The sequence below is a fragment of the Rhinoraja longicauda genome, chromosome 42 (assembly GCF_053455715.1).
Source record: "Rhinoraja longicauda isolate Sanriku21f chromosome 42, sRhiLon1.1, whole genome shotgun sequence".
Taxonomy (NCBI): domain Eukaryota; kingdom Metazoa; phylum Chordata; class Chondrichthyes; order Rajiformes; family Arhynchobatidae; genus Rhinoraja; species Rhinoraja longicauda.
Window position 1 is genome coordinate 7,546,746 of NC_135994.1, and position 27,295 is coordinate 7,574,040.

General features: G+C 41.7%; 1 protein-coding gene across 1 annotated transcript in view; it reads left to right on the forward strand.

Annotated features, from left to right (window-relative positions):
* Nucleotides 1-18,214: 18,214 nt before the first annotated feature.
* Nucleotides 18,215-27,295, forward strand: part of LOC144611910 (vitamin D3 receptor B-like) — a 172,145-nt gene continuing 163,064 nt past the window's right edge. The window contains exon 1 of the mRNA XM_078431231.1: nucleotides 18,215-18,438. The gene's annotated coding sequence lies outside the window, so the exon portion shown is untranslated. The remainder of the gene's footprint in view (nucleotides 18,439-27,295) is intronic.

Here is a 27,295-nt window from a genome sequence, read left to right on the forward strand (position 1 = left end):
AGAACTATATATATATTTTTTCCTCTCTCTCTCTTTCCTCTCTCTCTCTTTTTCCTCTCTCTCTCTTTTTCCTCTCTCTCTCTCTTTTTCTTCTCTCTCTCTTTTTCTTCCTCTCTCTCTCTCTCTCTCTCTCTCGCTCTCTCTCTCTCTCTCTCACAAAACTGTGGAGGTATGAGGTATAGTTACCTTACTAAGTGACTTCTGTGTATTTTTTTAATTACAGTCAACATCTATTTATAGACGTCTGTAAAAACAACCCATTTCATATCTTGTATTTTATCTCAAAAATCTTTTTTATCCTTGACCCTCCACAACCTATACTCTCCACCCCAAATATAGCTCAGTTTACAGCATTGATAGACTGCACAAAATATTCTGCCTCTGTAAACTAGGTCCAGTGTACTGTTAGCTGCATTAGCTCTTCACAACAGCCACACTCCTTTTGTGAGTTCTAATTTTCGTAAGTAAGAAAGGAATTGTCCTATGCACAATTTGAGATGTCTTTGGGTGTGTGACTGACGCTGGGAGAAGGTCAGGTAAACTGTGCATGAAAGTACCTGAGGCAATTTCTCAATATCCACAATTTGACTAGAAACGGTCACGAGTGTGATCTAATCAGGGTTAAATCACTCTTTAATGCAAAGCTGATCCAATTGCTATGCTGGTGCATAATGATATTCAAATGAAAATTTCAGTAATTCAGGCACAGAGTAAGCAAGAAAATGTAGCAACATAGCTAGAAAGTTGGAAGACTGACAGGAAGCAAAGGGTTATGGGTTAATGGATATTGCTAGAACTGATTAACTAAAACAAATGTTGCTGGAACTGACTCTTGGAGTCAATGTTGGGTCCAGTTTATTCTCGCTAAATACAAATGATTTGGAGTTGGTCATAACGAATCCCAATTTCAAATTATGTTGAGGAGGATAATAAAACTAAGACAAGGATTAGCAACATGGCAGGAAGAAACGTCACCCATGACCCGAAACGTCACGCATTCCTTCTCTCCAGAGATGCTGCCTATCCTGCTGAGTTACTCCAGCTTTTTGTGTCTATGGCAGGAATTTGACTTTTTCAATTTAACATGAAGTTAGGAAGGGAATCTGTAATGATTTAAATGTTTCTTAAGGGTGCAGAAGAGAGTGAACCAGAGTTTCAAATAGATAATTCCCTGAAAATGTGAGTAGAGATGAGTATTGGGTTGCATGGTGGCACAGCGGTAGAGTTGTGATCAGTTCGTTCCTGGTTTGATCCTGATAACAAGTGCTGTCTGTGTTGAGTTTGCACATTCTCCCTGTGACCTGCATGGGTTTTCTCCAGGTGCTCTGGTTTCCTCCCAGACTCCAAAGACCTACAGGTTTGTAGGCTAGTAGGCTAATTGGCTTGGTAAAATTGTGAATTGTCCCGAGTGTGTGTAGGATAGTATTAGTGTGTGGTACTGCTGGTCGGCGCAGACTTGGTGGGCCGCAGGGCCTGTTTCCATGTTGTATCTCTAAACTAAATGATGCTGTATCACTGAACTAAAGGTGGATAATGTAAATACCTGAATAGTATTTTAGATTTTAGAAATTGGGGCTTTTGCACTTCAAGAGCAAAAATGTAATGATAAATTCAAACGTCGCATAGCAAACAGCAAATAAAGTACAATGTGCACTTTTGAAACCCGCCTCCCCCCGACCACCATCAAAACCCCTTATAAAAGGGGCATTGAAGTCATAATGAACGTGGAGCATAGATTCACCAAGATGACACCGGGGAGTGAAAACTTTGAGGAGAGAGAACAAATACTGGGACTGTTAAATGCAAGTTCAGTAGATTTAAGATTATTGAGCATTTTGATACGTCGAACAAGAGAAAAACTGTTCCTTCCAGTTGGGAAGGACACATCATTAATTTAAGGAAGATACAAATAATCTCCCAGATGTTCTAGTGGCCAGAGATCCTAGGGTGACGGAGGAACTAAAGGAAATCCACATTAGGCAGGAAATTGTGTTGGGTAGACTGATGGGACTGAAGGCTGATAAATCCCCAGGGCCTGATGGTCTGCATCCCAGGGTACTTAAGGAGGTGGCTCCAGAAATTGTGGACGCAGTGGTGATCATTTTCCAATGTTCTATTGATTCAGGATCAGTTCCTGTGGATTGGAGGGTAGCTAATGTTATCCCCCTTTTTAAGAAAGGAGGGAGAGAGAAAACGGGAAATTATAGACCAGTTAGTCTGACATCAGTGGTGGGGAAGATGCTGGAGTCAATTATAAAAAACGAAATTGCGGAGCATTTGGATAGCAGTAACAGGATTGTTCCATGTCAGCATAGATTTATAAAGGGGAAATCATGCTTGACTAATCTTCTGGAATTTTTTGAGGATGTAACTAGGAAAATTGACAGGGGAGAACTGGTGGATGTGGTGTACCTCGACTTTCAGAAAGCCTTTGACAAGGTCCCACATAGGAGATTAGTGGGCAAAATTAGAGCACATGGTATTGGGGGTAGGGTACTGACATGGATAGAAAATTGGTTGGCAGACAGAAAGCAAAGAGTGGGGATAAATGGGTCTCTTTCAGAATGGCAGGCAGTGACTAGTGGGGTACCACAAGGCTCGGTGCTCAGCAGGCAGAGAAGAAAGCCAATGGAATGTTGACCTTCATAACAAGAGGAGTTGAGTATAGGAGCAAAGAGGTCCTTCTACAGTTGTACAGGGCCCTAGTTAGACCACACCTGGAGTACTGTGTGCAGTTTTGGTCTCCAAATTTGAGGAAGGATATTCTTGCTATTGAGAGCGTGCAGCATAGGTTTACTAGGTTAATCCCCGAAATGGCGGGACTGTCATATGTTGAAAGACTGGAGCGGCTAGGCTTGTATACACTGGAATTTAGAAGAATGAGAGGGGATCTTATCGAAACATATAAGATTATTAAGGGGTTGGACACGTTAAAGGCAGGAAACATGTTCCCAATGTTGGGGGAGTTCAGAACCAGGGGCCACAGTTTAAGAGTAAGGGGTAGGCCATTTAGAACGGAGGTGAGGATAAACCTTTTCAGTCAGAGCGTTGTGAATCTGTGGAATTTCTCTGCCTCAGAAGGCAGTGGAGGCCAATTCTCCGAATGCATTCAAGAGAGAGCTAGATAGAGCTCTTAAGGATTGCGGAGTCAGGGGGTATGGGGAGAAGGCAGGAACGGGGTACTGATTGAGAATGATCAGCCATGATCACATTGAATGGTGGTGCTGGCTCGAAGGGCCGAATGGCCTGCTCCTGCACCTATTGTCTATTGTCTATTGTCTATCACTGAAACAGGTAGTGGGAAATTCTTTGCGAAAAGGGCTGTTAAAAAATGCTTATTTCTCATTGACAGTTTGAACTTCAAAATTCAGTGCTAAATTAGTGTGCATCTGAAGATGCATCAGGCTAAACTCTTTATCCTTGTGTAATTTAAAAAGTTTGAGGAAACTGTAGTGGTGATTTCAGCAGGCATAAGCAAGAAGGCACAGTGCAAGTGAATCAGGAAAGCAAGTTATGCAGGTGATTATGTACCTTGTATTGAAACGGTTTCACATGCTGTTTATAAAGGGAGCATCATTGGAAGACTGAGTGCGACTAAGAACATCCTACACAGAGGTTAAAAGTGCAGATCTCTGTCAATTTATTGGCAGGCTTTCATGATATTAATGAAATCCCAGACCTGGACTGTCATTGGCACGATGAGACACATACTGCAGCTGAGAGATTTTACAGATATATCTGCTGTTGCCTGCAAAAGCATTTAGAGCAACAGAAAACCTGGCAGCATTTGTGGAGCAGTCCCTGTCCTTAAAATGGTACAAAGATTGTGATGACCACAGATTCTGTTGAGGTTCTGAAAATCAGAGCTCTCGTGATCAGCAGGCACAGATTCAAGAGCTGTTAACAAGGTTAAAGTTGATTTTGTGATGAGATCATACAAATAACTGTATAAACTAACAAGTCATTTGGTTAAATGGCAGCATCTGACAACAACTGACCTTATTTGATGCCCCTGTGTAGAACTGAGATTGTGTTGGACATGAGCTTCTATGCCCACACCTTTCCTCTCCATTTCACTTCCCGTTTCTCATCAGTTTCTGGCACAGCGGCATGCAAGCTGAGCCGATGTCTTTTGTAAAGTACAGACAAGTATTCACGACCTATGAGTATGCAGATCAGAGAACCTATAATGGACCTATAATGAATTCAATTACAAATACTAATATCCCAGTTAGCTCTAACTCTGGGTTAACGCTAACTGGGATACTAGTATTTGTAATTGAATTTCTTCCTTCGTCTTTGCAACTTGCTGTACTTTGCCTCAACCTTTTATGCTTTTTTGTATTGCCACCCAGAAATTCATCCAAGATCGTTTACACAAAATATACATTTATAGTTGTGGCTACTTATCATACTAGTTCCATGGGTTTCACTGGAGAAGGGGTCTGAAGAAGGTCTCAACCCGAAACGTCACCCATTCCTTCTGTCCAGAGATGCTGCCTGACCTGCTGGTATCACAAAATGCTGGAGTAACTCAGCAGGTCAGGCAGCATCCAGGAGAGAAGAGTTACTCCAGTATTTTGTGTCTATCTTCGAGCCAAATCTAGGTTGGGTAGAACACGCAGCTATTATTAAATTTGCATGTAGAACTTCTACACTCAATGCCTATGCCCTTTCTGATCAGTCCGCCTCGGCCTACGTGACCTCTTGATTGCCAAACACTTTAACTCCCCTTCCCATTCCCATACTTTCTGTCCTGGGCCTCCTCCACTGTCAGAGTAACAATGTAAATTGGAGGAACAGCGCCTTATATTTTGCTTGAGCAGCTTACAACCCAGCGGTATGAATATTGATTTCTCTAACTTCAAGTAACCCTTGCATCCCCTCTCTCTCCGTCCCTCCCCCACCCTAGTTGTTGTACTAGTTTCACTGTCGTCCTGTTGAGTTTCATTGTCTCTATAACTCGTAATCACCTATCCCACAGCCGACAATGGACCATTGTGGGCTCCACCTTTCCTTGATTTTTTTGTTGCTTTTTGCATATCTTCCAATCATTTGTCCTAAGTACCACCTATATCTTTGGTTCCCCTTTCCCCTGACTCTCAGTCTGAAGAAGGGGATCGACCTGAAACGTCACCTATTCCTTTTCTCCAAAGATGCTGTCTGACCCGTTGAATTACTCCAGCTTTTTGTGTCTGTCTTCCCTTTATCTTAAGCTAGGAAAAAGGTAATTGAAAAAAGGTACACTGGGTGACATGTCCTACATTACAGAACATCAATTAAAGCCTTGACTACCCCCACCCTGTTTCTATTATGTACAAAATTGGGATGATTCACTCTATTATTGCAGTTAACTATAATTTAGCTTAATTGCATGTTTCGTGCAGTAATTTTGCTTCTGAAACTCTTTATTATCATCTTGTGCAAAAGTGCTAATCTATATTTGGCATCTCTCCAAAGTGAAACGATCAAAATCAGAGGTTCATTGTGTTGAAGCATTTCCAAGAGGAGATCTCAAATGGGACAAGAAGTCCATTTGTGGACCTCAACAATAAAGTTAGTGAATACCAATGACCTCCACAAGAACAAAGACTAGCCATTGCATTCACTTCTCGTGAGATAACCTTGCTTTACAAGTAATGATCTCCCAAGTATTATCGAATCACATGATGTGAAAGCAGAATCTTGACTTTTGCCAAAACTCCCCACAAGCAAAACCTACAGCAAAAAAAGTCAAATTTGGTTTGGTTTATTTATTGTCACATGTACAGAGGTGCAGTGAAAAGCTCGTTCTGCATGCAATCCAGTCAAATCATACTATACATGAGTACAATAGATCTTCTTCTGGAACATCTTGGCACCTTAATGTAGAAAAATATTTCAAAGATTTTTGGAGAGGAAAAAGCCTCTTTGCACTCCCTAATTCAACTATCAGTCATTCTGAAAGCAAACTATTTCAGATGCTGGAAAACCCCCCAGAAAATTCTGGAAGCACACAGCAGGTCAGACAGCATCTTTGGGCCGAGAAACAGAGTTAATATTTCAGGTTGATGACCTTTCATTGGAATTGGCCTTTCATGATGTAAGGTCATCAACCTGAATTGTTAACTTTGTTTTCCCCCTTTTTTCTGTTTGCAATTTCTTTATTTCTTTCTCTCTTTCTCTTTCTCTCTTTCTCTCTTTCTCTCTTTCTCTCTTTCTCTCTTTCTCTCTTTCTCTCTTTCTCTCTTTCTCTCTTTCTATCTCTCTCTCTTTTTCTCTTTTTGTCATTTTGCATCTCCATTTATCTGGGAGAAAATAAAATTAAACTGCAGTAAAGAAAAATAGAAAATGCTGGAAACAGTCAGGTCAGGCAGCACCATGAAAGGAGAAACTGAATAAATATAAACCTTTCATGAGAATTGGGCAGTTCTGACAAATGGGCTTTGATCTGAAACATTACCTCTCTCCACAGATGTTGCTCGATCTGATTAGTATTTCTAGTATTTTCTGTTTCTATTTCATTTCTCTAGGTTCATTTCAGGTGTGGATTGTTTACTGGATGCTGGGATAATATATACTTGGAAAAAGGAAAGAAAGAATTGAATGGAAACAGTGCCTTTCATATTCTCCAGGTATTCAGCCATTTGCAATTTGAAACAAAAGTTATCCACTAACTTTAATTTAGGTTATCAATATACAAGTTAATAAGTTGACAAAATATTAGGAAAGACAATGGACTGGGACTGTGGAATGTGATTCCTATGGACTGCAAGACAGCAAATTTGCACATCTGTAAAAAATAACTCTCCCTTGCCACTCCAGCTCAGTCACATTCCAAAGCACAGGTTTCAGGAATAATAATAATAATAATAATATTCATTTATTGTCATTGCAACGAGTACAACGAAATTAAAAAATAGCCAATCCTGACGGTGCGTACAAACATATATGCAATAAATGCAAAAACAAATAAATACATAAATACAATTAAATACAATTATATTAAGTACAAGATTTTTTAACGGTGTTGCCTAGTGCAAAGGTAGTGTTCAGTTCTCGTATGGCCCTGGGGTAAAAACTGTTCTTAAGTCTGTTTGTTCGGGATTTGATCGACCTGAAACGTCGACCAGAGGGCAGATGAACAAACAGACGGTGGCCGGGGTGGGATGGATCTTTTATTATTTTGCCTGCTCTACTGAGGCAGCGTAGGCTGAACAGGTGCTCCAGGGAGGGCAGTGAGCAGCCGATGATCTTCTGGGCCGTCGTGATGGCCCTCTGAAGGGCCTTCCTGTCCTTTTCTGAGCAGCTGGCATACCATGTGGTTATACAGTATGCCAGCACACTCTCGATGGAGCAGCGATAGAAGGACAACATGAGCTTCTCCTGCAGGTTGGTTTTCCTGAGGATCCTCAGGAAGTGGAGTCTCTGCTGTGCCTTCTTTACTGTGGTGATGGTGTTGGTAGACCAGGTAAGATCCTCTGCGATGTGCGTACCCAGGAACCTGAAAGCTGGTACCCTTTCCACACAGACCCCATTGATGTAGAGTGGGTCGTAATCTACACTGGTTTTTCTAAAGTCAATTATAAGTTCCTTTGTTTTGGAGGAGTTCAGGACCAGATTGTTCACTGAACACCATGCTGCCAGCCTTTGGATTTCATCCCTATAGGCTGTCTCATCTCCTTCTGAGATGAGTCCAACCACAGTCGTGTCATCCGCGAACTTGATGATGGTGTTGGTGGGATGGGTGGGGGCGCAGTCGTGAGTGTAGAGGGAGTAAAGGATGGGGCTCAACACACAGCCCTGTGGTGAGCCGGTGCTCAGTGTAATGGTGGAGGAGAGGTGAGGGCCTATTTTGACGGTCTGGGGGCGGTTGGTCAGGAAGTCCTTGATCCATTGGCAGATGGTTTGGGAAAATCCAAGGTCGGAAAGTTTGGTGACCAGTCTGCTCGGGATGACCGTGTTAAAGGCAGAGCTGAAGTCGAGGAAGAGCATCCTCACATAGCTCCCCTGGTGTTCAAGGTGGGTCAGTGCAGTGTGAAGAGCAGTGTCGATGGCATCCCCTGTAGACCTATTTGCTCTGTAGGCAAACTGGTGTGGGTCGAAGGTGGGTGGGAGGCTGGCTTTGATGTGCTGCAGGACCAGTCTCTCGAAGCACTTTGTGATGACCGGTGTGAGTGCTACCGGACGGTAGTCGTTAAGACCGCTGATGACAGACTTTTTCGGCAGTGGGATGATTGTGGCGGACTTCAGGCAGGGTGACTGAGATGGAGTCAGGTGGAAGAGAATTACTGGAAGTTGAGAAGACATCCCAAATACACTGGGGTAACGGGTGCAATATGCATGACATTTAGAAGCACAGGGATGATCATAATGTTGACCAAAGCATCATGACACAGATGCATTTCAAGCAAGGGAAGAATATAATGGAACGGTGAAGGAGATGAGAGATTTTACCAGGAAAAAAAACTGCAGATGCAAATCGAAGGTAGACCCACAGTGCTGGAGTAACTCAGCGGGTCAGGCAGCATCTCGGGAGAGAAGGAATGGGTGACGTTTCAGGTCGAGACCCTTCTTCAGACTGATTTTGCCATTAAGGAGCTAGATAGTGTTCTCTACACACATAAACACAATTCCCCAAAGTGTGCGTTGCTTACTCAGTTCCAGGGTAAGTGATTTCCTGAGGTGGCTAGAGAGGAAGTGGGAAAGATGGAGTAAGTCTTTTGTCATGGTATATGTTGAAGTAAATAATGTAGGTGGGAAGAGGGATGACATCCTGTTGGGCGAGTATAATGATTTAGGAATTAAATTTAAAACCAAAAGCCATGTGTAAATTGGCAGAGAGACAGACACGTCAGGCTAGTTGATATGTAGCTTAAGAACTGATGTGGGACACAGGCACCATACTGGAACTGGCTAGTGTGGATCTCACCTGATTCGGACTAAAACCAAAGTCCAAGCAGAAACAGTAGATGGAAAAGTAATAAAGGGTTTGATTAGGAAAGCCCCTGTCCCACTTCGGCGATTTTGTAGGCGACTACAGGTGACTAGGCTGACGCCACACGATCGCTGGGGTGTCGCTTGCACGGTCGTGAGTCGTCTCCAAAGAGTCGTAGCGTTTTTCTGGTCGCCGCTGGATTTTGCGAATGTTTAAACATTTTCGGCGACTGTTGGTTTGACGCCAATGAGCGTAGCTTGACGTCTCCTGACGTGGGCACTGTCGTAGGTTGTCGCCAGGTGACGTAGGTTGTCGTCGGTGCTGACTTCGGTGAATTCCAAGTGTGGACTTGATCTGATCATCTATCAGTGTAATGTGTCCATAAATGATGTTAGGTTTTGTATGTTTTTGCACTTGTATTCTGTTTAAAGTTTAAAGTTTAAAGTTTGGAGTTTATTGAAATTTATTGAGGTTTATTACAATATTTTTGTATGCACTGTTGTATGTTCTTATCAACCTTTAAAAAAATGTTGTTTGAATATCAATAAAGGAAATTCTTGACATTTTGACAGAAAATTGATGTATGAAGTTATTGTATTTCAGAGTAGTTTCTCATGGCATCACTTTCAAATAGTCATGATGCAGAATGGTTGGAAACCCGACCGTACACCCCTTTTTATAGGGAAACTGGGTGAAACGTGAGTTGTCTTCAGTTGTCTTAAGTCTTCAGGGTCGTAGCTTGTTGTAGCTTGTCGCGGGTGGACGTAGGTTGACTTCGGTTGTCGTAGGTTGTCGCCTCTGTGGTGGTAGGTTGTCGTAGGTGTGGTCATAGGTTGCCGTAGGTGTGGTCGTAGGTTGTCGTAGGTGCGGTCGTAGGTGGACGTTCTACTTGCGACGATTGGGTCGCCGGTTGTCGGTGGCTTGCTGTAGCTTGACGTCGACTAGGTGGTAGGTTGTTGTAGCTTGTCGTAGACATTGTCGTAGGGGGGGTCCAGTTGTCGGTTTTTCGGCGACCTGCTAGGACAATGAAAGTCGCCGGCAGTCGCCTTAAAAAACGCCTAACTGGGACAGGGCCTGAAGACATGAGGAAGGAACCACAAGAGATGTAGTCTTCGAAAACCTTTCTGGAGCATTGGATGGTGAGGGGTGCCCTGGTAGAAGTTTATAAAATTATGAGAGGCATAGATAGGGTAGACACTCACAGTCTACCAGGGTTGAAATGTCAAATACTATAGCGCAGAGGTTTAAGGTGAGAGGAGGAAAGTTTAAAGGAGATTTGTGAGGCGGGTTTTCCACAGGGAGTAATAAAAAGGAACTGCAGATGTTGGTTTAAAACAATGATATACACAAAATGCTGGAGTAACTCATGCTGGAGAACATGGATAGGTTATGTTTCGGGTCGGGACCCTTCTTCAGACCAAAGTCTTCAGACAGTCTGAAGGAGGGTCTCGGCCCAAAATGTCACCTATCCATGGTCTCCAGAGATGTTGCCTGACCCGCTTAGTTACTCCAGAGTTTATACAGAGATTGGTAGGTGCCTGGAATACACTGCCAGGGAAACTGGTGAAAATAGATCCAATCGTGGCATTTAAGAGGCAATTTGACATGCACGTGAACTTGCAGCGAGTGGAGGGATATGGGTCATGTGCAGTCAGATGGGATTAGTTAGATTTGGCATCATGATCAGCACAGACATTGTGGGCCAAAGGGCCTGTTCCCGTGCTATACTATTCCATGTTGCAGTAAGCGTAACTATAAATAAAAAGGAGAATATGGGACAGATGGAGAACAGAAAATGTCAGGGAATAAACAGATTTCCAGAACAATGGAGTGAAAAGATGGTTGGAAAATAAGTGAAAGAAACTGCTATTAAAAATTAGTTCAACTCTGTAAAGCAATGAATACAGTGGCTGTAATAAAGTCGGAAAACTGTTGTAATGAACCAGATTTGGTTACAGAAAAAATTAGGACTGGAAATGTAACATTGTACGGCACAGCATATTTAGAAACAAATTAGGAAAGGGGGGGGGGGGGGCACAATAGTGGTGCTTTAAAATTAAAAATAGCACCATGAGAGTGGACCCAGGCAGCACGGCCAAAAGTGAGACCGAAATAGAATGTACTTGGATAGCGGTAAGAGATACAGAATAAAGCAGTTAATGGAAACCTGAAATAAAGGAGAATGCTGGAAAAGCCCAGCAGGTCAGGCAGCATCTGTGAAGAGAAATAAAATGCCATGACATCACAATGGCCAATGATAAAAGACCAAAAAAACTGCTGATGCTGAAAATCTCAAACACAAATACTCAGTGGGCCTTGTCGTATCTGTGCTGAAAGAATCAGAGCTCATGCCCGAGATTCATGACACCCCACACCACCAAGATTTGTTGTTGACATGATATGTCAAGTAAAAAAGCAACTGCAAGTTGGCATTCAATTTCTCAAAAGCTGATGAAAAGTCATCGATCTGAAACATTAATTCTGTTCCTCTCTCTACAGATGCTTCTCATTAGCTTCTGGAACTCACGGCAGATTGAACGCATTTCCCACAGACGGCTCAATAACAACTTGGCTTTGTGATACTCACAGAAGATTACAATTTATAATGACCTGGGATTCTCCATCGTGGTCCTTGGTGGTCTTGACCCACATGAGGTATCAATACAATGGTACACTGTTACAATGGTACAATGGTCCTTAACATTGATTGCAGTTCACATGGCATTGGATAAGGAAACTTCCTCCTGAACCAGGGGCCACACAGTCTAAGAATAAAGGGGAGGCCATTTAAAACTGAGATGAGAAAAAACTTTTTCACCCAGAGAGTTGTGAATTTGTGGAATTCTCTGCCACAGAAGGCAGGAGAGGCCAATTCACCGAATGAATTTAAAAGAGAGTTGGATAGAGCTCTAGGGGCTAGCGGAATCAAGGGATATGGGGAGAAGGCAGGCATGGGTTACTGATTGTGGATGATCAGCCATGATCACAATGAATGGTGGTGCTGGCTCGAAGGGCCAAATAACCTCCTCCTGCACCTATTTTCTACGTTTAATGCAAACTACCGTCTTCCCTCAGCTGGTGAGTCAATGTTCCTCCTCGTTGAACAACAATTGGAAGCACTGGAAGTAGCAAGGGCACAGGATATACAGTGCATTCAGAAAGTATTCAGACCCCTTCACTTTTTCCACATTTTGATAAGTTACAACCTTATTTTAAAATGGATTAAATTCATTTTTTTAATCATCAATCTACACACAATACCCCATAATAAAAAAAGCGAAAACAGGTGTTTAGAAATTTTTGCAAAGTAATTAAAAAGAAATAACTGAAATATAAGTATTCCATAAGTATTCAGACCCTTCCCAGCAATCTGTCACAATTTCGTGCCCACTGCACAATCACTGTAGAGATGAAGTTCTGCCTTCACAATGGGGACACCCTCCACTGTTTTGTATGGCACTAGCTATTGACTGTAGACAAGGAACTGAAGATGCTGGTTTACAAAAAAAAGTGCTTGATTAACTCAGCAGGTCAAGCAGCATCTCTGAAGCACACAAATAGGCAGCTTCTCGGGTTGGGGCCCTTCTTCACTGTATTTCGGTACATATGATAATAATAGACCTAAACAACCAAGCCAATGGACCAACTCCTGATTCACTGAGGAGTGCTGAAGAGCATTCAAGGAGTACCATCAAAATGTTGTGTCTCTCTTTGGTAAACCAGCATCTGCATTCCTTGTTTTTATACTTTGATCATAAATGGCTTTGGATATTAATTGAGAAGTATATAAGCATGACAACAATATTGGCAAACAATGATTGGAACAACAATGACAAACATTTTAAACAGTACAACAAAGTCCCCTTAACATTCTGCTTAAAAAACGACAATGAGCTAGATGCTAGTGAATCATATAGCTACAGAAAAACGGTGACTAGGATTTCAACATGGATAAATAAAATTTGAAGATAAGGAATACAACATTCATGAAGTACAGAGGAGACCATTCAAAGGAAAAATTTCAAGAGATTAGTGAATGTCAAAAATTGAACAATTAAATTAAATTATTTAAAAACATAAATCAATAGCATGAAAAAATTCCAAGAGCTCATCAATGAAAAAGGCAAGTCCAGATAGAAGCAGGATCATGAATTGGCAGGGAAAATGAAGCAGCAGAAGTATTACATCATTATTTTGATTTTCTATTTACCAAGGAGACACAAGAGACTGTGGATGCAGGAATCTTGAGCAAAAAACAAACTGCTGGAGGAATTCAGCAGGTCAGGCAGCATCTGTGGGCAGCATCTGTGGGGGGAAGTGGACAGATGCCATTTTGGGTCAGGACCCTTCTTCAGACTACAGAAGGTGAAGGTAGACTAATATGCAATATTTGTATTTGAAATAAATACATGAGAACTATTATATGAACTAATCCATCTCAATAAGCATGAATGACAGTTGCACAGATTATATATGTGCAGTGAAAAAGTAACAAAGGCACCATTACACATGTTAAACGATTTGATAGAAGGAAGTATTGTGTCAGGGAACTGGTGAATGGCCAATGTTATACCTACATTTATGAAGGAAAATAGAACATGTCCAGGGAACTATAGATCAGTCTGCTTCATATTAAAAAAAATATGGAATATGCATTTAAGGAGAAAAGCATCTTGAACTAAAAATATAATTATGAATCATGAATATGGATTTTAAAATACAAAGCTTTGCTTGGCCAATCTCATTGAATTCTTTAGAGGTAACACAAAAGAAAAGACGCAGCAATAGATGCAAAATATCTAATTTTCAAAAGATCTCCAATAAACCACCACATATTAATTTATGAATGTCAGGACGTACAGAATCAGGAGACATGTTGAATAATAATGCATAGTTCACTGACCACAAGACAGACAGCAGATTAAATGGTAACTATTCAGAGTGGTATTAGATGGTAAGGATCAGTGCTAAGACCACTTCTGTTTACAATTTATATTAACAATTTATGCTTTGGAATAAAAATTAAAATAACAAAATTTTGAAAAAATGCCACATTGAAAAGAAAGAAGAAAATTGAATATATTTTGGTCAGCATTGAGCACTGTTAGCTTGCACTAACCTTAAAACATGTCATACTTACCTTAGACACTTATCCCAGCAGAAACATGCAAAAACTGTGATGAGGATTCTTCATAGTGAGGCCCTGCACGGCAAAAGGGCCTTCCACATTATACGAGGCAGGATGTGGAACAGCCAAAACAAATCCTGCCCTGAAAATAAATAGAGCTGTCAAACTCTAAATAACATTACATTTCTGATACATTCAATGATATTAAAAAACGTTAAAATTAAAAAACAAAGAACTTCAATAAGTTAAAAATCAATTGATGATTAAAATTTAAATGAAATGATACTGAATTAAAAATTTTAAATAAGTTTTTCTATTAAAGTAATAACTTATGTGAAAATCTTTCATGTTATCAAACTCCCACGGTGGCTCCGTTCTCTCCAATAGAGGAGGAGACCCTTTCCACTTGCATGGAACTGAGTTTTATGACCAGAAGAATAAGGGTGGCTAATATTCAGCTTTTATTTAAGAAGGGCTGTGAGGAAAAGCTAATGAACCTTACAACAGTGGTGGGAAAGTTAGTGGAGGGTATTCTGAGACAGGGTCTATCTGCACTTGGAAATGCAAGGACTGATGAGGGATAGTCAGCATGACTTAGTGTGTGGAAAATTATGTTTCATGAATCTTTTGAGTTTTTGATGAGGTGACTCAAGGGCAAGGTGGTAGATGTTGTCTACATGGACTTTAGCAAGGCTTTTGACATTGTCCTGCATGGTAGACTGGTCGGAAGGTTAGAGCACATGGGATCCAGGTTGAGGGAAGGAGTCAGAGGGTGGTAGTAGGGGTTGTTTTCCAGATTGGAGGCCTGTGACCAGTGGTGTGCTGCAGGGATGGGCGCTTGGTCCCCAGTTGATTGTTATATATTTTAACGATTTGGATGAGAATGTAGGTGGCATGATTAGTAAATTTGCAGACAACGCCAACATTGGTGGTGTGGTGGACAGTAAAGATGGCTGTCTAATAGTACAACAGAATCTCGATCAACTGAGATAGTGGGTCAAGGAATGGTAGATGGAATTTAACTCAGGCAAGTGTAGAGTGATGGATGATGGGATTTTTAACTAGGCCAGGACATAAACAGTAAATGACAGGGCCCTGGGGAATGCTGTAGAACAGAGAGACCAAAGAGTATAGGTACATAGTTTCTTTAAAGTGGCAACATAAACTAGGTAGACAGGGTGGTGGACAAGGCGTGCGGCACACGGTCTTCATCTGTCAGGGCATTGAGTACAGGTGTTGGGACATCATGTTACAGCTGCACAAGACGTTGGTGAGATTGCACTTAGATACTGTGCACAATTCTAGTCGCTATGCTACAGGATGTATACAATGAAGCTAGAGAGGGTGCAGGAGGCTCACAAGGATGTTGCTGGGACTGGAGGATGTGTTATGAAGAGAGATTGGTTAGGTTGAGTCTCTCTTCTCTGGAGCAAAGGAGGCTGATGGGTAACCTTATAGAGAGGCATAGAAAATAAGGATTATCATAGTGTTTTCCCCAAAGCAGGGGAGTCTAAATTAGAGGGCTAACGTTTAAGTGAAGGGGAAAGATTTAAAGTTTTGCACACAGGACATGAGAGGAAACGAGAGAGTGGGTACACTTACACCATTTAAAAGCCATTTGGTCAGGAGGGGTTGAGGGATATGGACCAAAAGCAGGCAAATGGGATTAGCCCAGGATGACACCTTGGTCAGCATGGACAGGTTTGGCCGAAGGGCCTGTTTCGATATTATATATTATTATACATGACTGCAAAAATTTAACTGTGAGAAGTTCAGTGTCAGAGTGCAACCTGTTGTCCAGCTACAAGCTCCTGCTGGAATCCTCAGAATTTCCCCATGAATATAAGCAACCATGAAAATCAAAATGTTGCTTTCAATTATGCCAGGTAATGATGATGTAATCTGACAACTTCACCATCATTACCCTGAAAAAAACAAGCCAATCGTAAATGTGAAGAATGGGCGTCAAGTTGGCAAATGAATTTCAATGTTAAAAAATGCAACGTATTTTGGTCAGAAAAATAAGTTACATATCACTTAAAAAATAAGAATCTAATTAGGGGCAAAGAAGGGAAACTCTCTATAAGTAACAAAGGAGATCAAACCCATATAGCCACAGGGAGAACATACCATCTACACACAGCATCCGAGGTCTGGATTGAAATGGGTTGCTGGAGCTGTGAGGCAGCAGCTCCAATAGCTGCACCATGAAGAGTGTTGGGATGTTTGTTTTGATAGGTTAGAAAAATTACATAACAAGGTTTTTGTTGTTTTTGTTGTCCTTTGTATCTTAAAACACATTATAGTCAATTGCAATATAGTGAATAATGAAACGTAGGATAGTCCTTTGCTACAGGAGAGGGGAATCTGAAGAGGAGAAAACTTATTTTCATTCATGAGCTCAGCAACATTAAAATGTTGTAATATAATTAACTGCAGAATTCCCTTTCATGGGACAGTCCAGCACAAGAACAGGCCCTTTGGGCAACAATTTCTAAATCCCTCTGTTTTTCTTTCTTTTAACAGGCTCCATTAAACCCCCATCTATGACTAAGCTTTTGATCACCTGTCCTAGTACCTCTTTATGTGGTTCGGAATCAAAATTTAATTTGATAACTATCAAATGAAAAGCGCAGAGGTGTTTCACTATGTTTACGATGCTATATAACTGCAATATTTTTGTTAGATGAGCTGAGCTCTATAATGTAAACCAACTGAGAAAAACACAAAAAACGTGTATACATGCTATTTTTTTTCATAAAACGTGTCTTTAAATAATTTATAAACAACACCATCTGTCCACAACCTGAGTTTGGTTCGAGACTAGGCATTTTGCCTGTATATTTCTGTACGATTTTTAAAAGTGGCTATTGCAAAAGGGTTGACCAATGTTCCATTTTCATGGTGGTAAATCGCACTGTAGTTTCTAAAATAGTGTCGCCACCTGTACGATTACAATTATAATTACGATTACCTGTACCAAATAATTTTTGGTTCATGGCATCTGAAAAGCTTAGGATAGCCAGCCAGCTGAAATATCTAAATTTACACCAAAATTTACACCAATTCCCCGCAGTGTATAAATATTATATAATTGTCACATTTAATCAATTATGATCACATCGACAAAGGAAGAAGTAACCGTGATTACCCTCTATTGTAATGCTATCCAACTATAATGTTGTACTGCCAAACGTGCGAATTCCAGTTCTTAATTATGCATCTTGGCTTGTCGTTTGCCAGCACTCTCTTTAGGAACAGCAGAAGCATATTTATAAACAGTTTATGACTGGTTTTGAGAGTGGGCGTAGATTTTGTTGTTGGAGGCAAGGGGGTTGGACTTGCACGCCGCTTCTCTTGGAAACCCTCTTTTGATCTTGCTGGGTCATCTCCCACCAGTTTCTGAGCAGTTGACATGCAGTTGCAAAAAGCTGGCGTGGGAGAAACCGCCCCGCGATTGCAGACAAAATGATGTGGGAACTGGAGATGCTGGCTTGCACCGAAGATAGACACAAAGCTGGAGTAACTCAGCGGGACAGGCAGCATCTCTGGAGAGAATGAATGGGTGATGTTTCGGGTCGAGACCCTTCTTCAGACCCTGATCTGGTCTTCATGTCTGAAGAAGGGTCTCGACCCGAAACTTCAACCCATTCCTTCTCTCCAGAGATTTTTGTGTCTGTCCGCGCTTGCAAGACATACGCCTTTTGAGACGAAAACTACAACTCCCAGCTTGCAGAGTTGGAACTCCAACCAACTGTTTGCAAGCTGAAACCGACCCCCCAAAAAAACAAGAATGAGCGTTCGAATTCACATTTAAGGATGGAAAGTTGTGTTCTATGAAGTAAACACGCGGTTTCGATGAACTTTAAACGATGAGAAATGCCCAATTTGGTCAATTGTCTACTTTTTCTGGCGGCTCCCTTCTCGCACATACACACCCCTTCCCAGCGGGTCACGTGGACAGCCAGGCCCGCTCCGCCTGATTGACGTGGGGGGAGGCCAATAGAAACGCTGCGGCTGCGTGACGCATGCTTCCATTGGACGTGCCCCATGAGAATTGACGAATGGGAGGAGAGGTGGGCGGGTCCAGCGCTGCGGATTCTGAAGCGCTCCAGGGAAAGGAGTTTGAGGCAGTCAATCCCGGCGCGGAGGGCAAGGGGCGACCGGACTTCAGGTACCGGTGCAGACAGTGGGAGACTCGAAGGCGAACAGAAAACTCGGCAACACACACACGCACACTCCCTTCTCGACAGCTTCAACTAAGTCAGCGCTCTCGTTGCGAGTGAAGAGCGACGGTGTCAGTGGCTATCACTCGCCTCTGACAGGCTGACACTGCACCAGCAGACGGAGAACAAGGTCATGTGTACAGGGCCTGTCCACGGCAGCAACTGAGGTGAGTGCCTGGGGCTGAGCCAGGCTGGGGGCGGGTTAGAGGAAGGGTAGGGGGCCTGGGAATATAAAGACTGCGAGAAGGAACTTTCAGGAGACCGAGTGTAGAAGGGGCTGCATGTTTGGGGAGCGTTGCAAGGTTAAACGAAAAAGATCCGAACCATAGTGGCAGTGTAGGAAGAATAATTTTCTGAAGTAGTTGTGATTTTTCGTGTGATAAGTATTTAGTTAAGTTTATCTCGCTTGGTAAATAAATACCTTTGTGAAATTCTTCATTGCTCACCCGAATGTTAATGTTTACAGTTTTGATAATCTGCCTCCTGCAGAAGAATCAACAGGTGACGACCCAGCCATGTCACCTGTAGGGTTAAAATAACATGCATCGAAGTATTTTATACTCGGGCCACGTCGTTTTCAAAATCCTTTATCTGTGAAGCGTTTCAACAAGTTTATGCTTTGAACACCAATCACTTCAGTTGTACTACTAGAACAAGATTGGTATAGGCAATAATCTTCGTATATGTCTAGTGTGTATCATACAGTAATTACATTTTGAATGACGATGATTGGAAGTATATAAGAACATGACATCAGGAGTGGGACATTCCGTCTTTTGCCTACTCTGCCATTCAATAAAATCGACTAATCTTTCCTGCACTAACTCTATTTCTTTCCCTTAATATTTGGTGGTGCTGGCTCAAAGGGCCAAATGGCCTCCTCCTGCACCTATTTTCTATTAATAAATCTATAACTCGTATCTTGGACGTACTCTGTGACTGAGCCTCCACAGCCCTCCTGGGTAGAAATTTCCAAAGGTTTACTATCCTTTAGATGAAGAATTTCCCTCTCATCTCAGTCCTGAATGCTGATAACCTAATTCCAACTGCGAGCCCAGGTTCTAGACACCATGGCCAAGGGAGACATTATCCCCACATTTACCCTATAAACTTGTCAAGCCCCACCTATCACCTATTTTTCTAAACTTGAGGATATCGACCCAGATTGTATATTTTTTCTCACATGGCAAACTACCCCCCCCCCCATTCCAGGAATCGGTCTGGTGAACCCTGTTTGCACTCTCTCTATTGTAAGTATATCTTTGCTTAAGTAGAGGGATCAGACAGTATTCCAGATTCAGTCTCACAAGGGCCTTCTATGATTTCAGTTAGACATGTCTACTCTTGTACTTAAAACCTCTTGCACCAAACTCACCATTTACCTCCTTAATTGTTTGCTGTCACTCCTCATTAACTTGAAGTGATCCATATGCAAGGATGCCCAGGTCCCTCTGAACACTATCATCTTTTAATATGCCCTGATTTAAATAATATTTCTGCTTTTCTATTTTTTTCTACCATTTTCCATTTGATAATCTCACCAATTAGTGCAGACTATCCATTTCCCCCAAAGTCTCTCTGCATCCTCTTCACAAAACTCACACCAGCTTTGTATTATCAATTAATACAAATGTAGTTCTACATCACTTTAGGAATGGAAAAAATATTTGAAAGTTTAACTTCCAGTGATTAAAACCAGATTGTTATTGGATTAGGTGTCAAACCAGCTTCCTATTTGCCTAATTTTTGTTGGTATTTCTTTATAATGTATGAGTTCTGCAGTATGATCCTTGTGTTGGATCTCCAAGATTTGTGAATGAAACGCCGATCCAAAGCACATAAATCATTCCCTTGAATTATTATTTGTAATTTTTGCCAAATCTGTTTTTTACTGTATTTTACAAATTTGCCGAGAGCCAATTATGACAGTGCAAGTTTTCCAAATAGCAGTCTGTGTTTATCTGTATCCAGTGTCATTGGAGTGGGTTCGAAAGAGCTACTGTTATTTGTCTCACTTAATTTTTGTTTTTACTGTAAAGTCTTGCTCAAATAGAATTTGTTGTGGTGAATCCTGTTATTGTTCAGTGAAAGCAGCAACTATTAACAGTATAATGGTCTAGACTCAGTTGATATAGGTGTGATGCAAGGCCTGTATAAAAGTGCTTAAATGAAAGGTAGAAATAAATTGATCCATTATATAACGGGGTTGTATCCTGACTAGTGGGTATTTCGATTGATTATAATGCAAACAAAGAGATGGGTGTTCATTTCATAACCACCTGAAATAAAGAAATAATCCAAGCTTCAACTGCAGCCCCACATCATGGCGGAAAGAGAAAAAAAAATGTCTATCACTCTGCACTGAACCACATGGACAATAAAGACACATACGTCGGGCTGTTGTTTGTAGACTATCGCTCGATGTTCAACACCATCATCCCCTCCAAATTTATTATTAAGCTATCGGAACTGGGTCTTTGCAACTGGATCCATGAGTTCCTCATCAACAGAACACAATCAGTACGAATTATCAACACTTGCTCCTCAATAGCTATAAGCACAGTGGCTCCTCAAGGCTGTGTGCTCGGCACCCTGCTCTATTCACTCTATTCCCATGACTGTAGCCGGACACTGTTCCAACTCCATCTTAAAATTTGCTGATGATACCACAATTATTGGAAGAATTATGGATAATGATGAGTCAGGGTATAGGAGGTCAGTAAAACCAAGGAACTAATTGTTGACTTTAGAAGAGGAAAGCCGAAGATCCACAATCCTGCCTTCATCAACGGTTTGGTGGTGGAGAGAGTCAAAAGTTTAAAGTTCCTGGGCGTGAATATCTCTGCATCAATGTGCTGGGTTCAGGACATATCTTCAATCATAAAGAAACCCTATTAACGCCTCTACTTCCTTAGAAGATTGAGGAGATTCTGTATGCCGACAAATACTTTCTTGAACCTCTACAGGTATACGGTAGAGAGCATATTGAGTGATTGCATAGCAACGAAGAGGATTACAAAAAAGTGGTGAATACTGCCCCAGCCCATCACGGGTACTGACCTCTTCACCTTCGAAGGGCTCTACAGGAGGCGCTGCTTCAAACATGCACCCAGCATAATCAAGGATCCAAACCACCCTGGCCGCACTCTCATTTTACTGCTGCCACCGGGAAGAAGGGATAGGAGTCTGAAAACTGTAATGTCCATGTTAAGGAACAGCTCCTTCCCAACAACTATCAGACCATTGAACACTACGCACTTCAACTAAAGTACAAACTGCCTTGGTTGCAACAGGGATGTCAGGCTTTGTTTTTATTTTTGCACTATTGTTTTTTTTAATTTATTGAACTACTTGTTGTTTATTGTGGTATTTAGTGAATACTATGTTTACATGTTGTGCTGCTGCAAGTACGAATTTCATTCTGTTTTGGGATATATTGTCTATTGGTTCTTTCACAATATCATGGGCATCCCACAATGCTCAGCCATGAAGTTTATACATTTCGCGTGTAGTCACTGTTATAATATGAGAAACATAGCAGCAATTTGATTTTTACTGAAAATAACTGATTAATCAACTTCAGTTATTTAGTTTGAGGGGAAAATATCGGCCAGAACTCCAGTGTCGTTCAAGTATGCCGTGGAATCGCTTTCATTCACCAAATGGTTCAGCCGAGTCCTCCGTTTAACATCTCATCCAAACAGTGTCAGTCTGACGGTGCAGGGCTCTGCTCTTGCTGCATTGATATGTGAGCCTAGATTACAAACAGGCATCTGATCTGACCATTCAGTACGATCATCTGATCTGTATCTTGGCATTATTTGCCTGTTCTATCCTTTCTCCATATCTCTAAATGTTATTGCTTTAGAATTTTCATTTGATCCCAGACTTGACAGATTTAAGAGGGGCACAGTTCCAGGCTTTGCTCACTCATCATTTGGAGAAGTGCTTGCTGTTATCACCTCTAAATGACCTAGTTTTAATTTTTTAATCACTTCCTTCCTCCTTATTCTGAACTCCTCTTATCCGAGGAAATTGTTTCTCTCTACCTTGACACCTTAACAATTACTTTATTTGAAACACCCCAATTAGATCACAACTTTGAAGAAATATGTGCCATCAATTATATTTTAACTTATTCAGCAGTGGTATCTTTCTGGTGAATGCACACAACAGGAGAAGAGAGGATACAGCATGAGGGGGAGTACAGGAGTGACCCTTCTCATTCCTAACTGCACATGAGAAGAAACTAAAGATTATAGCATTACCTTGATTTCACAGTAACAAAATCATAATAAATCGCAATGTTTCTCCTTGTCAGCATTCAATCACATTGTTCCACTAGAGCCTTCACATGCGCACCGGCAGTCCATGGATTTTGCAGTCAATATTTCCTAGAGGGACTGATTCATCCAGTGAATATGCTGTCAAAAGATTCATTTATTGTGCACCAGTTCAGATACTCCACACTTTGGTGGGATAGGGCTGGATGATTGGGTTATCATTTGATGATGACATTTCATGGATGAGACACAAAGATCACTGGCGGAAGAATTGTCAGTGAGCAGCCTGCTTAGGAAGGGGTCGGACTTTCAGCAATGTGTGATTATGGACAGGCCATCCAAGCACAATGACCACCAGTGCATAGAGATTGTAAAAGCATGCCTCACCTAGAACTATGTTGATTTTCAGGGAATTGCAGTGATTTGCATGGATAGCGTGGTCATGGAACAAAGAAAAGCAGCAATCACGAAATCCCCTGCCTTGAGAGTGAGTGTGGAAAATCTGAATGATTAAACGCCAAATACTTAAACAGGTTGGCAGGTATCTTAACGTTATCCTGAGAGCACAATGCTGATCTGCATCAAAACGCTTTCCAGCAAAGTGGTACCAATGACATGCAACTTGGCAAGAAATTCAGCATGTCTCCAAGGACTCTGACTAATTTCTACATATGTGCTGTAGAAAGCACCACTGTTTGCTATGCCCATGACCCCAAAAATTGCAGTTGTGGATGCAGCCCAGTCCATCACGTAAACCGGCCTCCATTTTCCTTCTCCCATCCAATTGTAGTAGGGATGAATATAGGAAAATTAGTATTACGTGGTTTTGTTATTATTCCATAGGTGCAAAGTGGGTGAACTTTGCATTCATCAAACCATCCTAGGCAGAAACTTGAGTAACCTTTAAGGCATTGCCCACAAGGGCTTCTTCTCCTCTGAACTGCACAATGTGATTTGGGCTCAATGTATTATTCTTCCTGTATGTCCGAGACATGCTCTTGAGCAACACTGAACAGAACACTCCATCTCAAATCCATTATGAACGTACCAATTAAAGCAGAAATAGCTCTCTTGGCTCCTCAATCTTGCTCTGTTGTTGAATAAAATCATTGCTGATTGTAACCTCACTCCACATTCTTGACTCATAAACAGTAGCCCTTTCACTCTTTTGCATATCAAAAATCTATTTACCCCAGCCTTCAAAATATTCAATTACTTTTCCTTCTTCAAAAGGCGATGGAATCCATTCTAAAGATTCATGGCATTCTGAGAGGAAAATAATTTGCCATATTTGACTTTAAAGTCTTAGTTTCAAACAGTGACCCCCTAATTTTAGGCTCACCCACAGGAGGAAACATTCTCTCCACATTCAACCTGTTCAAGATCTTGCATGTTTCCTTCAAGTCCTCTCTCACTCCTAAACTGCAATCAATACAAGCTTGTGCAGGAAGGAACTGCAGATGCTGGTTTAAACCGAAGATGGACACAAAGTGCTGGAGTAACTCAGTGGGACAAGCTTAGTCTGTCCAACCATTTTTCACAAGACAACCTACCCATTTCCAGGTATCTGCTTCTTCCAATACATTAACATTCTTCGTCAATTAAGGATTCCAATAGTGTAGATGGTCCTCCAAATGTGATCTCCCAATGCCCTATATAACTGAAGCATAACATTTGTTGTTTTGAATTTGACTTGACCAATAAACACTAACATTCTGTTTGCTTTCCTAATTACTTGCTGGACTTGCCTACTAGCCTGCTGTGAACTGTGCACTGGCACTGCATCTCAGAGGTCCGCAATCATTCACCACTTAGATAATGTTTTTGATTTTTTTTTTCAACAAATTGAATTATGTCACATTTCTCACATTTGCCCACTCACTTAACCGTCCTATATCCCTGTGACACACCACTCGTTGCTTCTTGCCAACCAGAAAATGACCAGTTTATGCCTGCTTTCAATGTCCTGTTATCCTATCAATCCTCTATCCATGCCAATATGTTACTTCCTACACCATGAGCTTTTATTTTCTACTGTAACCTCTATTATTGCATCTTATCAAATGCTTTCTGAAAATTGAAGTTTTGTAAATCCATCAGTTTCACTTTATCTATAGCAGGGGCCTCCAAACCTTTCAGCATGATGGCCACATTATATATTTGGCACATTTTTGTGGGCCGTAGGAAAAAATAAAGAAGTGTGAGTTTTATAAATTTAATTAACTCAAAAAAGTTTATACTAGGTTAAGTTAGATTAGATTAAGAAATGTTAAACTAGGTTAGGTTAGATTAGGTTAGTTTACATTAGGTTTATATGGCAACAAATAAATAATATTAAATTTTTAAAAAGAGCTTGAAATATTGGAATATATATATGTACTGTAGGTATACAATTATTTATAAAATAGAAAAATACAGTGACTACCACAGGGGGAGGGAGAGAGAGTTCGGGGTGGGGGAGAGGGAGCAGCAGGTGAGAGCGGGAACGCGGGGAGGGGGAGGTTGTTAGAGGGTCCGTGAAGGAGCGCTGCCACTTGCAGGGTCTGCTCCCTCCCTCTCTCCCTTTCTCCACTCCCTCTCTCCCAGAGCCAGCAAAATAAGAACAAACACAAGTGTAGTTGTTGTTCAGAGGCCTCGCATCTCCGGGGTGAGCGGCGGCGGCGAGGAGGGAAGTTTCACTTGTGTTTGTTCTTATTTCGCTGCGTTAGAGGGAGACGGGGCCGGGGAGAGAGTGGAGGAGCGGTGCAGACCTCGCTGCCGCTGGGAGAGAGAGAGAGAGAGAGAGGGAGCAGCTCCCGCAAGTGGCGGCGCTCCTTCCCCAGACCCTCTGACACCCTCCCCGTGCTCCCGCTCTCATCCGCTGCTCCCTCTACTCCGACTCTCCCCCCGGGGTGAGCGGCGATGGCGGCGAGGAGGGAAGTTTCCTTGGGTTTGTTGTGCGAGGGGGCGCTGCGATCTCTCGCCTTGTCCCGGCTCTGGGTCGGTGGCGATCTGCTCTCCGGTGAACCTTCGCCGGCAACTTCTGCCTCCAGTCCCCGCCGCCTAAGAGCTTGCTGCGGGCCGGATAAAATCTCGTGGCGGACAGGATATGGCCCGCGGGCCATAGTTTGGAGATCCCTGATCTACAGCATATGTTATTCTTCAAAAAATGGAAAATCAATAAAATGTGATTTCCTTAACATAAAACATGCATTTATTTCGTGTGGCCCGCTTATAATGTCTGTAATAATAGTTTTTAATTTTTTCCCTAAGATAGATGTTCGGCTTGCAATTTCCTTGTTTCTGTCTCCTTTTTGAATAAAGCCATTACATTTTGAGTCTGAAGAAGGGTCTCGACCCGAAACGTCACCCATTCCTTCTCTCCCGAGATGCTGCCTGACCTGCTGAGTTACTCCAGCATTTTGTGAATAAATCGATTTGTACCAGCATCTGCAGTTATTTTCTTATACATTTGCTATCTTACAGCTTAAGGGAAACTTGTTTGAATTTTGGAGAACTAAAACCGATATCTTACTCGCCACATTTAAGTTCTTCCGATGAAGTCCATCAGGAACCAGAGACTTCTCAGCACATAACACCAACCATTTCCCTGGTTATCCCTGAGAAAATTGAGATTAAAGGCCCGGATGAATCATAGCAAGTCTATCTGGGAGAACCTCTTCCTCTGAGGATCTTAAATCAAGGTATCACCCAATGAACTCTTGGTTTAGTTTAGAGATACTGTATGGAAACAGGGTCTTTGGCCCACTGGGTCTATAACCAACCATCAATCACCCTTAACACTAGTTCTATGTAATCTATGTAATCCTGTTTCTCGTACACTCCCTGCACAGAGGCCAATTAACCGCACGTCTTTGAGATGTGGGAGGAAACCAAAGCGCCCGGAGGAAACCCACACTGTCACAGGGAGAACGTGCAAGTTCCACACAGACAGCACCCGAGGTCGGAATCGAACCCAGGTCTCGGGCGCAGTGAGGCAGCAGCATTTCCCGCTGTGCCACCCGGTCTTTGACTTTGAAATCTAATGTCACATCGATGAAGTGAAGAATTAGTGTGCAACAGTAGCTGACCTGTGCACCATTTTGATTATAAACTTTGAACAGTAAGTGCATATAAAGAGCATAATACACAATACGAGAAACTACTTGTACCTGCACACACACAATCCAATTTGTATTTTCCTCAAAGTTTCGTGGATCAGCTTGTGCACACAATATTATTAACACTGAAGATGCAGTTATTAATAATAGTTCACTGAGTTGGGAGGCAGGGAGCGAGTAATTAACATATAAAATAATCTTTTATTTTTCTAACACTTATCCAAGCCTGGGTATCAATAACTTGACTCCATTTTGATAAATTTACACAAGATGACTCCTTTATAAAATGTATGGGACTTTAAATGTGGATAACGATAATACAATGGTATCATTCCTCCTGTAATCTTGTACCTTCCCACCAGTTCTTTTTAATCTTGATGTTTGGTTATCTCTGTGGTCTTTGGTTTACTTACTGCAGTAATTATGAAAACCAGCTAAACCTCCATAATGTTCCTGAGGAATAATGTTTAATTACTAAGGACCTGTTCATCTAACTGCATTTTGTGTCTAGATTTGCAGCTGCTTGAATGTTCTCCATGGGGAGAGACTGTTATTTGGAGATCAGGAAAAGCAGCAAACTGCAGTCTTGTTCTGTACATTCTTTCTTTAAAGATTGTGCAGTTATGATGGTATCTTGTACA